The sequence below is a fragment of the Lutjanus erythropterus genome, chromosome 19, assembly GCF_056507025.1.
Source record: "Lutjanus erythropterus isolate fLutEry1 chromosome 19, fLutEry1.hap2, whole genome shotgun sequence".
NCBI classification, from domain to species: domain Eukaryota; kingdom Metazoa; phylum Chordata; class Actinopteri; order Lutjaniformes; family Lutjanidae; genus Lutjanus; species Lutjanus erythropterus.
The window spans coordinates 34,514,325-34,526,794 of NC_139335.1; the positions used below are offsets into that span (position 1 = coordinate 34,514,325).

Genomic DNA, 12,470 nt, shown 5'->3' on the forward strand with positions numbered 1-12,470 from the left:
ATACTGAACACACAGACATGAGAGCGGAATCAATGGAGAGTGCAGTCACGTGGCAGTTTGATGAGAATATGACGATATGAGTCCAAATTGTTCTCATGTACTGAATCTCAGAGAATATTATTTATTTATGATAAATTTGTAAACTTAATTTCAGAGAGTATTAAATTTTTTCTCACAAATTTGTAACTTTAATCGCAGAGAATATTGAGTTTTTCTCATAAATATCTGACTTACAAGAAAAAAAGTGAAATGTTCCCTGGAAGAAAAATGACTCACAAATTTGTCACTTTAGTAATGAGTAATAGTTTTATGATGTAGTGATGTTGAAACCTTAGTCGGTGGTGGTGGTATTAGTGGCATCCATGAGCTTTGTGTTATAGTTTGTCTTAATTGCTTTGGCACAACTGTAAAATGGAAATCATGATTCTCAACAATATGCAATTCTCAGATCAATGTATGTCTGTATATACATTTATTCTTTCTTTCACTCTTACTTCTTTTTCTTTAAAGTGCCTAAACTGACAAATGACAGAAGGACACAGCCATGACTACCATGAGCTCAGCCGTGCTTGAAGAAGAAAAGCCACATTCAGCCACATCCATATCAACTTGGAACCACAACAATCAAACACTGATGCAGTTTTGACAAAATCAAATGTAGAGCTGCTGGTTAGAGCTTCTAAACAGTCCAGTAATCCAGGGAGGTGATCAGAGAACAGTGCTCTCACTGGTCTTCCTCACCACTGCTGTGTGTACTGTAAAGACTGAAAGAGAAACAGGCATTATCCCTCTGACAGGTCACCCTGTCATCGGTCACAGAGAGGAGGGGAAAAGATGAGGGTGAAGACTGACGTGACAATCCAAACTTATGATGAAGGTACTGATACTTACTGAATATCTGTTGGGGATCTTGGCACTGTGATGGACAGCTGTCTTCAGGTCACCCTTACAGTGGGGACGCTGTCCTCCAGCTGGAAACAAACAACAACAACAAACATGAAACATTACATGAAAAACAAAATGGTGCTAGCTTAGCAAATCTTGCTTAGGTTAAAGCTACACTCATATAATGGATCAGCTGTTGAACATAACATTGTGTCCAGATTTTTATTCTAATTTCAGCATTATTTGAAGCTTTCCAGCAGGCTTTCAGGAGTGGGACCACACCTCAACCGTGCCTCTATCGGCATAAATACCCACCTAACCTTTTCCTCCTCTTTTGCTCTTGTATTCCACACCAGAGACAGAACCAAACAACATCGATTCAAACGCACTACTATTCAAAAAATACTATATTCATTCATCAATTCCTCCCACTTACCCCATTTACTTACCTCACCTGGGGATGGATTCCAGAGCTATTCAAACAGAGCCAGGATGATTACCTCCAAAGTTTTCATCAGCCCACGCTAGCAACTGAACCTGCTGAAGCCACTGAAGCTGAGAATGTCTCCGCTGCATCCATCCCCAAGACTATCAGCAGTCCAGCTCTCTAGCAAGTGGATGAGTCCAGCAAACCACCACACCATCTCTTCCATGGTCTGCATCCCGCCCAGCTCTTCACTTCTCCACATCCAAGAATACTACACTTCACTCAACATCCTCCAGCCCAGCATCCTCCAGCCCACCTCTGTCATCTGAAAAGAGGGGAAAAAGAAAATCAAGATCCATTCATCGCTGCACTTCTCCAATTCCTTCACCTTCCAGAACAAGTCTGGCCTCCTGTCATCTCTGCAATTACTGCAGCATCCCAACATGCCACCACTCGGAGTGCCACCATGCTCTGGCGAGGTCCCCCAACAACCAGTCTGGCACTGTGTAATTCCTAGAGCAGCTCCTGTTTTTGCATTCTCTTTTTCCACCTCTCATCAGGAGTTTCATCAACAGTAGCCTTCATTCATGGCGAATGACACTGGGACTTCACCATTCCAACACCTACTTCAACCAGCCACAGCAGGGGAAACAGGCACCAAGATGTCAATGCCCCTCACCACCCTTATTCACCAACCACAGCAGCTGTCTCCAGTAGGGGAACTTGGCACCGGGATGTCATCAGCCCCTGCTGCCCAAATCCACCAACTACACCCAGCCTTAGTTGGAGTCCCTAGCACCGGGAATGCCAGGATCTTCTATTTCCCAGCTCTAACACTCACACCAGCTCACGTCAGCTGAAGCCTCTGGCACCAGGATGCCAGCACCTGGCTTACATCCACACCCCACGCAGCAATTCCCTTTCTTTCCTAGTCATGGTTTTCCCTCTCAACACATCCTAGCTTAGCAGCCACAGCAGTTATTTTCACTGCTAATCCCCCCATCCGTCACCTGGATACTTTCGTCTCCCGTCCTTCTCCAGTTCCCACAAGCTTGCGCAAACGGATCATCAACGGTAATTACATAGACTTTGCTTTACTTATCATGTCTTCTCTCCACCAACCACCCACCGACTGATTCCTTGAAGGTCAAGAAGGTTACAGGGAAATGAAGGGAAACATTTCAATTTCTCCAAGAACTTACTCCTCCAGATATAACAGCCCCCATGTTGCTTAGAAGCCATGTATGTGCTTGCCTTCTTTGGTTTCCTCAGATGTTCCAAATTCACTGCCTCCACCCTCCACCTCAACCCTCGCCGTCACACCTGTATTGTTTCTGGTTCCACCAGCACTTCTCTGGTCACTCCTTCAGAATCGGAGCTGCCACCTCTGCCTCTCATAATAGCATCTCAGAGCACCTAATACAGGTCATGGGCCACTGGTCCTCCCAAGCACATCACTGCTACATTTGTTCAGACCTCAAAGACCTCAAAGACCTCAGAACTGCTTTGTCCCATCTCAAGTAACTGTAGGCTTTTGGGGGTCTGTTGTGCCCAGGCGCTATGGCAGATTCCCCTCTGAAGCTGCCCAAAACGCAGCAAACGTACAAAGACAATCAAGATCTCATTCCGTTTCTCTTTTTTAATAAATCACTTAAAGGCAAATTGTTGATGGTGTGGTCCTTGCTAGTGAAATCAAGGATTGATCACTAACGACAAACATTCAACTAAATATATTAAGGTGAAATGGGAAAAAGAGCTCAATGTTAAAATTTAAGACAAAGGTTGGCATGATATGTGAAGGACGCATCATTCATCTACCAATTCACAAACCTGGAGGGAATTCTCATGGAAGAATCTAATTCATGTCTTTATTACACTGAAAGTGAAAAGTAAGCAATTGCACAACCATCAGAAATGTTGGTGAGAGTGTGGGTCTTTTGATGTAGATTATTCACATGTTTTTTGGAAATGTCAGAAAATAATTGTATATTGGGAAATGGTATGTAAGGAGCTACAGCAAATACTAGGACATGAGGTTCCTAAAAGTTGTTTGGTGCTTTATTTATGTAAATTCTCTGAAGAAAATGTCATTGTTAGTGATAGATATTTGATCAAAATTCTGTTAGAAGCAAGCAAGAAGGCTATCACTAGGACCTGGGGTAAGGTACCACCACCAAAGGAAAATCAATTGCTAATTGTGGATGAAATATTTGTAATGGAAAAACTACAAGAAGCACAACTGGACAGAAAATGGGAAAATTGGACTATACAAGGCTCAAAATGACGACACTGGACTGGAACAATAGATAAGAGATATATTAATTTTCAAAGCTGTAAATATATGAAGGCACAAAGGAGAATGTATCATGCTGTTGCTAGCTAGCTATTTAACATTGTAGCCTTGTGCTAAAAGTCAAACATTGATTGATGGATGGATGTCATGATATTATTAGTTGAAATTGGTTGGTTCAAGCCAGTGACATAAATAACAGATGGAGAACACATCTCCACTTCCTCTCACTGTACAAAACTGAAACCAAAATATTTGCCATCTTGCACTTGCAACATCATTTGGAGCCAGAGGCTACTCAGCAGTGAGCAGCATTAGAGCTGCACTTTTGAGTTCCCGTCCACACAGCTAGCTGACTCAATCACAAGCAGAGTTCAGCTGTCAATCATGACATGTAACCTGCTTTTTATATCATCAAGTAACATGACAGAGCTCATCTTTGGGGAAAAAATGTTGTATGTGTACTCTGTTTTATGTTTTAGTTTGGTCCTGGGGGCAGAGGATTTACCTGATTGAGATGTTTTGGCTTCAATTTTACAGACCTGTAAAATCTGATGATGTCCATTTGTCTATATACAGTCTGTGGATCAAGCCAACATAAGCACACATCATATTTTGTTTTACATGCTCTTTATGATGCTGAATAGGTGAAAGGGAAGGCATTTCTTCATTTCATCTTGACTTTAATACACAGCACAATATGTCAGATGTTTTGGTTTCATCTTGTTTTTCTGCCTCCAAGTGAGTAAACAAATCAATGCAAGTTTAAATCCCAATAGAATAAGCACACAGATAACTGTCAGGTTGAGTTAATAAAAGTCTGTTTTGCAGGGCAAATTTAGCATCCCATCTACATTTCAGCTGTATCTTTAAAGGAGCAGTATGTAGGATTTAGTAACATCTAGCATTGAGCTCACCCTTCCCTTCCAAGCTACGGTGGCTGTGAAAATGCAAAAGACCATATCTGGAGGCAGCATGGGCCATTCTATATAGGCATTCTGGGATATTGTAGAAATATGGCAGCCTCTATGGAAGAGGACCAGCTCACTCTGTAGATATAAAAGGCTCATTCTATATAAAATGTAGTCTAATAATAAAAACAGAATGGTCCTTAATTTAAGGTGGTTCTATAGTAATGAAAACACACTTCTGAATAATATATTCTATTTCTACCATATTCTGCAAATAATTCCCCCTAAATCTGACACATCATCTGACATCTATGTACATGGGCTTCCCTCTCTTTACATTCATACACACATCTTGTTTTGCCACTGTGTGTATTCTGTGACTGACTTTGCTGAGGAGACCTTCATGTTAAAGACCTTCCCAGATGACAACTGAATAAATTACTTTCTATTATTTTCACGATTCACTTACATTGTTCAGCCTGTGATTTCTCTCTGTCTAACTGAACATGGAAGTGATATTTTACAATTCTTCAAATTAACAAAATTCATGAAAACACTTAGTTTGGTGTTTTCAAAGTCATTCTATTACGCTGTGACAGATTCCATTATTCTGTTTGCATTCATAGGCTGCAGCTGCACACAGCGTGAAGGCTCTCATGCACCACAATGTCAAATATAGTCAGCTTAATAAAGTCAGTGATCATTCAAAGTTAAAAAGCAAAGCTATAAAATGTCTCACTGGCTTAGTGTGAAATTTTAGATGATTCTTCAGGAGAATTTGTCCATCTTTCTTCAGTGAGATGCTTTTTCTCCACAGCCAACTTTTGAAGGCAAATCCATCATCTGCTGCCATCTCTGCTAGTGTTTTGGATAAAGTATGTATCCAGTGTTCTTGCACGCTTTGGACTTTGACTTAGAGTTTTGTCTGAGATTCCAAATGTGGCAGCAAACTACAGTCTGGTATTCCCATATTAGAATACAGTGCACAACTTCACTGATGAGATCCCTCAAGTGTTAACAACCTTTAAAGATCACAAAGATATTCATAAAGCAGTACCAGAGTCAGCAAGGACACCTTGTCACGGCCCAGGCCGTGTCACAGGTTTGTTTTTTCCTTGTCCTGTTTTCCCCCCTCCCCCTGTCTGTGTCTGTGCTGCGGGCGTGGCAACTCCCTCACCCTCCTGGTTCCCTGATGGCATTCATTCATCTCACCTGCTCCCTGCTGCTCACCTGTCTTCCACCCAGCAATCAACCCTGCAATACTTAACACCGGCTCTCCTCTCCAGTCCTCGCCAGATCGTTGTGTCTCTGTAACGGTAGTCACATTCCAGGCCTATCTCCTGAATTGAGATTCACCTTGTGTTTGCTAATAGTTTTCGTGTATACTTACCCTGTTTCTCTGCTGCTTCAGGATCACTCACTGCCTGCCTGCCTGCCTACCTGCCTGCCTGCCTGCCAGCCAGCCAGCCAGCCTGCCAAGTTTTCTGCTGGACTAACCCTTCCAACTCTGTCAGCCCCCCTTGCCATCTGCCAGCCCCCCTCAGCCTCCTACCCCCGGACCCCCCCCCCCGCCCCTTGCTGCCTCACGCACCTTTAATAAATCCCTTTTTTTACTCAGTTTTTGAGTCTGTGGTTGCATTTGGGTTCCTCCTGTGGATTGTAACACACCTATGTCCTGTGTGTGTGTATGGAAGCAGCAGGAGGAGCTGGGACAGCTGTACAGTACAGTACATGTCTGGACATGATTCAATAAATAAATGTAAGCAGGTGTTTCTCAGGCTCCCTGTGCTGTGATTCACTTTGTGATGAACATATACAGTACTGTTCCCTCTGTGAAATCACAGATGGCATCTGATGAGGGCATGCTTATGCAAGTTATAGTTCCTTCACTACAAGTCATGAATGCATTATTCTGGACAAACTATGTTGTTATTTTTTGTTAGTTTTTTCTCTTGTGCCATCATCTGCTTTATTGTTTTAATAAAAAGCAGACTTGTGCCTTTGGATGGATGGTGATTAATGTACATCATCCAGCCTTGTTCTGAATATATCCATGTTAAGAGTAATGGTACCTGTTTGCTCTTGTGATGTGTTTGATTCAGTTTCATTGTGGCTGGTCTCAGAACCGCTCTGCAACAGCTGTAAAGAGAGGTAAAATGAAATAAACACTCCTTATACAGTGGAAACAATGGAAAATAGAGTTATGAGAATATGCCAAGTTTTGAGACCAAATACACAGAGACTAAAATAATGAAATGGGGACTAAATGATCTGTACTTTACTCAGTCAGTACAGACCATGATGCCAGCAGCAGGAATGTGTATCGTGCTGCATCCCATATAGGCCTTATAAAACATTGCTCCATAGTGCTACCAGTATTCAAAAACAGCACAGGATACCTTTTATTTCTCTGACCTTCTCATATTTATTCCCTTCTTGTTGTTTTCTACAGAAGAACAGAAGATGTCTTCTATCCTAAATATCCCCATCAGAGAAACACACCACTCAGGATATCTGAGCTGCTCTTCTCCGTGTCCCAGTGACCCACTAACACCAGCATCCTGTTGCACTGGTTTGTAAACAGCTTTCATTCAGATGGAACAAAACCGATTTTGCAGAAAATAACTCTAAGTCATTTAGGATACAAATTTCATTCAAAACTTAGAGATGTACTGTTAGTCTGTCTTTCAAGTGCCTATAAATGACATTTTGTCCAAGGGGTGTCTCAATGTGAAATACTTACCTACTAATTTAAAGTTAATGCTACTTATCTTAAGTCTTAAAAAACATAACCAGTAAATCCATCTGAAACAAATATATTTTTGTATTTGAAGGCATCCTGGATATCAGTAATAGGATACAAGCTGTCAAATTCACACAGGAAATGAGTTTGACCTCATGCTGGGGTGTCACATGTCCCTGCTCAGTTTCCAATCTGCCCTGCTGTTGTTCAATAATAAAGAAGACCAGGTAGGCTGCTGGATCACATCAGCAGGACGGCATGTATGACTCTAATTTTGAAAGAAATGTCTGCAGATTCCTAGAAGTTGAAGTTCCATTCTTCTCTTTTCTTCTTTTTTTCTAATTCTTATCAGTCATCCAACACAAACTGCAAAACACATTTTAGATTGCTTTCTTTGAATCAATAACTACATGCATGTATTTTAGCTGTTTAAAACATTATCATAGATGCAGGGCACCCTTATAGTTCAGTTGGTAGAGTGCGCGCCCCATATGCTGAGGCTGGTGGTCCTCTGCTGCGGCTGCTGGTTTGACTGCAGCCTGTTTTCTGCACATCTTCATCTCTCTTTACCTGCTTTCATATCTTCAGCTTTTACTATCCAAAATAAAAGAAAAAGGGCCAAAAAATAATCTTAAAAAATAAATAAAAATGATCATAGACGCAAAGAACAGCAACAATCACTTTAATGTGATGGAGAAGTTTGTGTCTCCCTGTGATCCTGGGAACTGTGTTGTCTCAGGTGAGGGAGCAGACTAAGAGCGGTTCAAACACCCTCATGATGATGCGACTGCATGAGAGATTGGCAGCCTTACCCAGAAGAGGGATATCAGGGTCCCCGAGCCAGATCCAGAAGGGCAACTGGAAGGTGAGTCTCTGGTGGCTGGCCCTCGCTCCATAGGGCTCAGTGGGGTGCAGCACGAAAAGATATTATTGAGCCGCCACCCTGTGGGCCCATCCCTGCAGGGTCAGGCATAGGGGCCTGGTGCTATGTGAACTGTGCAGCAGGTGAAGGTGAGCGAAAAGGCCTCCAGGGTGCCTTAAAGGAGACTCCGATGGAGGAGCAGCAATGCGTATTCCTTGGTGGATTTCTCCCCGAGTGGGAAGTAAGTTGCTGCCCCAAGTATCTCTGGGTCTTGTTCATGAGTGATGGGATGAGCATGAGATCAACAGGCAGATGGGTGTGGTGTCAGCAGTAATGAGGGTGTTGTACCATTGTGGTGGAGATAGAGATGGAGCTCAGTCAGATGGCAAAGCTCTCAATTTACCAGTCGATCTATGTTCCAACTCTAACCTGTGGTCATGAGCTTGAGTACTGACCAAAAGAATGAGATCACAAACGCATGCAGCCAAAATGACTTTCTTTCGTAGGGTGGTTGACATCTGGAATGGGCTCAGAGTAGATCCTCCTTTGCGTCAAAAGTAGCTAGTTGAGGTGGTTCGGGCCTTTGATCAGGATGTGTCCTGGACAACTTCTGTTGGAGGTTTTCAGAACATGTCCCACTCAAAGACCCTGCTGGAATTACATATCTCATCCGGCCTGAGAATGCCTCTGTGTGTCCCAGGAGCAGCTGGGAAACATTGCTTGTGAGAGGGACATCTGGAATACCCTACTTATCCTGCTGCCACCGCAACTCGACCTCGGACTAGCAGAAGAAAATGGATAGATGGGTGGACACTGTATTCACTATGTTCACACAATGGCTGTTTTCCTCTAAAGTCATGGTCAGGGTGTGAAGCTTGACCACTGTCTAGGAAAGTCTTTGACCAAACTGCTAAATGGGCAGATGAATATGCCACAATCCCTGGAAGGATTTCCTAAAGGGATACAGCCATTGGATTTAAGCTTACATCCATGATGTTGAAAATGAGACTCAGCCTGTCCTTGAAGGCTAGCAAACATGAAGTGAAAGATGAAAGAGGACCCATACCTGCTGTACATATAAACGGAATGAAAATATCTGGAAAACAGCAGTATGACATTATTCTTTTGATAACAGCACCTGGGCTTTTCACACTGAGCATGATGGTTACAGGAGAATGACATTTTTATTTTTCATATTGCATCACCATCATAAAATGACATCATGATCAGTACCACAGCAGACATACAATAAAATGCACCTGGCAACATTTTAATTAATTGCTTGAAAGAACATGTTATTTACCTGTTGTTTGCCTCCCGCCATCCTGCGGTCCAGAGCACTCTGACGCCGTCTGGCTTCCCAGTGCATAGCTGACATCCTGATGTACAACAGCTGGAGGAGACATGAACACATCTTGTATTCACTTTGAATCTGACTTTGTCAGTCGTATGGTAGCTGGAGCTCTACAGAGAAAGTGCAACTCAGCAATCAATCAGTAGGCCTATTTTTAGTCTTGCATGTTGTACTGAAATGGAGTGGAAACCACACCGCTCTGCAATGGTCAGGTTTTGGAGTGCATGCAGAGCACCCCTCTGAGCAGTGACATACTTTCAGCCTGGCATTAACTCACTGTTTAATATTTAGACCTGAAAAGTTAGCAGGTATCTTAATCTTTTTAATGGTATTACAATTGCAATACAAGCTAATTTGTTCTGACACCACAAGAATATAGAAGAATAACAAGAACAAGAATATAGAACTTACTTCCCCTCTGTCTAACTGCAGCATATCTGACAATAGAGTTACCTGATACACTTTAACTCCTAAACACTGCTATCAGCTCCTCTGATTACTGATCTCTTTCCTGTGTTACCTGCTCTCTGCTGATCTCTCCCTGCACTCTTCTCACCTGGCACACACTGGATACCAATTACAGCCAATGACCAGTTGGGTCCATTTTCTTAATATGATGATTATTATGAAATTTCATTGTTGTGTCATGTATGTAAATGTGAGTCAGAGTGAACTTACAGTTCACAGTGAATATAAACCAGACGTAGCACATACATTTTGGAATGATACTGCACAAGGCTAAAAAAAAAAATACAAACACCATTTCATATATTTCAGATATGTCAGATTTTCAGACTTTTGTATCATATATTACTTACAATGTCAAATATTATTTACAATGCATGTGATTGTAACTCACATGCACTGTAATACACAACTCTATGCACCAATCCAATACCATGTAATTTATCAACCCTGAAACAGACGGACAGCAACAGAGCAAATGTATAGTTAATCCAAAAAACATTAGACAAGAACAAATATGCTGAAGGTATGTATGTACGTCGTGTCCGTCGTCACAATACGTCACAATATTTACAACATAATTTAGTTTGGTAAATAGGATATGTGTCATTGTAACATAAATGTTTTAATAAATGTGCTTATATTCAATTTATTATTATTTTTTTCAAATTTGAAAAGAAAAAATTTGTCTGGCTAGAACTGTTCAAAGTAATTAGGAACTGAAATATTAGAGTGATAGTAGGACCATAATATTTAAATGTCCTTTTTTTAATTAAATGCAGTTTTTCTCTGACTTAAGATACTAATATCCACTATGCTGCAGTCAACACAGCGAATCATGCTGAAGACTGGAACAAAATGGGAGAGCATGCTGAACATGGATGACTGCACTTTTGCACACTCTCTATTTCCAAGTCAGCAAGCTGCAGCTTTAATATACCCATGACAATATATAGCTGAGCAGCTGTGATAGCTGAGTGGTGAAAGCGTTGCTCTTAAAATCCAGTGTGGTTTCCCTGCACAGGCTTGAACCCTGTTCATAGTGTTCACCTAAGCACAAAACCTTCAAACTCTTTTAAATGTTAATATGTAGTATAATGAAGCAGCAACAATGCATAACTAATGCATAAAGAGTGGACATGGGCAAGAGATGTGGCTCATTCCTTTTTCTGAAATAAAAAAATATGACTCACTTCTCATTTCTCCCAAAACACACAGCTCACACAATCGACTGTATTTTCTTCATGGATATTTTGTTCTTAACTGTGCAACAAAAGCTCAATTGTGTCTGAAAAAACTTGATGAAAGATATGATTGACTGCTATATTTTTACTTAATATGCCCTTTATAGGTCATATATGTATTTGGGTGAGACACATTACCATAGGATAAAACATGTGATAGATAAACATATGGGTCTGTATGTTACAGCAGGAAATGCAGTTGAGTATAGTGATGTCTAAGAAATAATGAGCAAGCAAATAAAAGTGTTTACTCACCTGACTTGTGCCCTGGAGAGAAAGCAGCTGTGGCAGCCTCACTGGAGGACTGGTGGAGGCTGAGGTGTCAGTCTCTCTTTACCTCTCTCCTGCCATCGACCTTGTTAAGCGGAGTTTCCAGGCAACATAATGCTCTCCTGGGCCGCTTTTGGAAGGGAGAAACAGAAAGGCAGGGAGGATAAATCATTGTTCATCACCTCCTGTGGCTCACAAAGACTACCACCTCACTGTTAGTGTGCTTCTGTATGTCATTCTGTGTTTGTTGTATTATTTGTTCTCTCAGACATTTTGTTTAACCATACAGCACCAGCAACCTTCGACTACATATGGAAGTATTAAAGTGTCATCTATGTTAAAACAATACTGACATCCCCAAGCATTTGTTCTGCTGGCCTTGACACATCCCAGCCTTTTATTCAATTCATTTTAGCACAGAACAAGGACCATGAAGTATAGCAGTACACAGTGAAATGCAGTGTGGAACCATTTGGAAAAGCATTAGGACCAGGCATAAAGAAAAATAATGACAGATTTTTTTTTTTTTTTAATTTTGCATGTTAAGCGTGAAGGATGATAATAATATCGAAACACTAAGTATAAAGTCAATATGTCAAGAATAAAGCTGAAATACCATTTCAAGAATAAAGTTTCAATGTCAAGAATAAAGTCAGAATATTGAGAATAAAGTAGAAATGGAAATGACAAGAATAAAGTTGAAATGGTATTTCAACTTCTTTATTTTCAGCATCTCACATCTCACATTTTGACTTCTTTCTTGAAATGTAAATTTTAAAGAATCTTCCTCCTATAGTTTTGCCCCTTCAAGCTTGGCCCTAATACACTCTCTAAAGCCAGAGATATCATTGTAATCCAAAGATTGTCTCAGGTCTGAGCTTAAAAATATTGTTAAGTGATATATGATGCACTCTTCTCTGCAATCTGTTTTAAAGTCCAGTGCTGAAAAATGTGAGAGAAATGTATCAGTAACAACATAAACACCACATTGGCTGCTATTCGTCCTGTAGACAACAGAG

At 41.1% G+C, this 12,470-nt stretch overlaps 1 long non-coding RNA gene across 1 annotated transcript; it reads right to left on the bottom strand.

The window, feature by feature from the left end:
* Positions 1–300: 300 nt before the first annotated feature.
* On the bottom strand, positions 301–12,163 carry LOC146310343 (uncharacterized). Its single transcript, XR_014772449.1, has 5 exons — positions 11,437–12,163; positions 9,422–9,511; positions 6,586–6,652; positions 892–971; positions 301–764 (listed from the first exon to the last, which is right to left on the bottom strand). It is a non-coding gene; the product is annotated as an uncharacterized LOC146310343 (long non-coding RNA).
* Between the last annotated feature and the right edge of the window lie 307 nt (positions 12,164–12,470).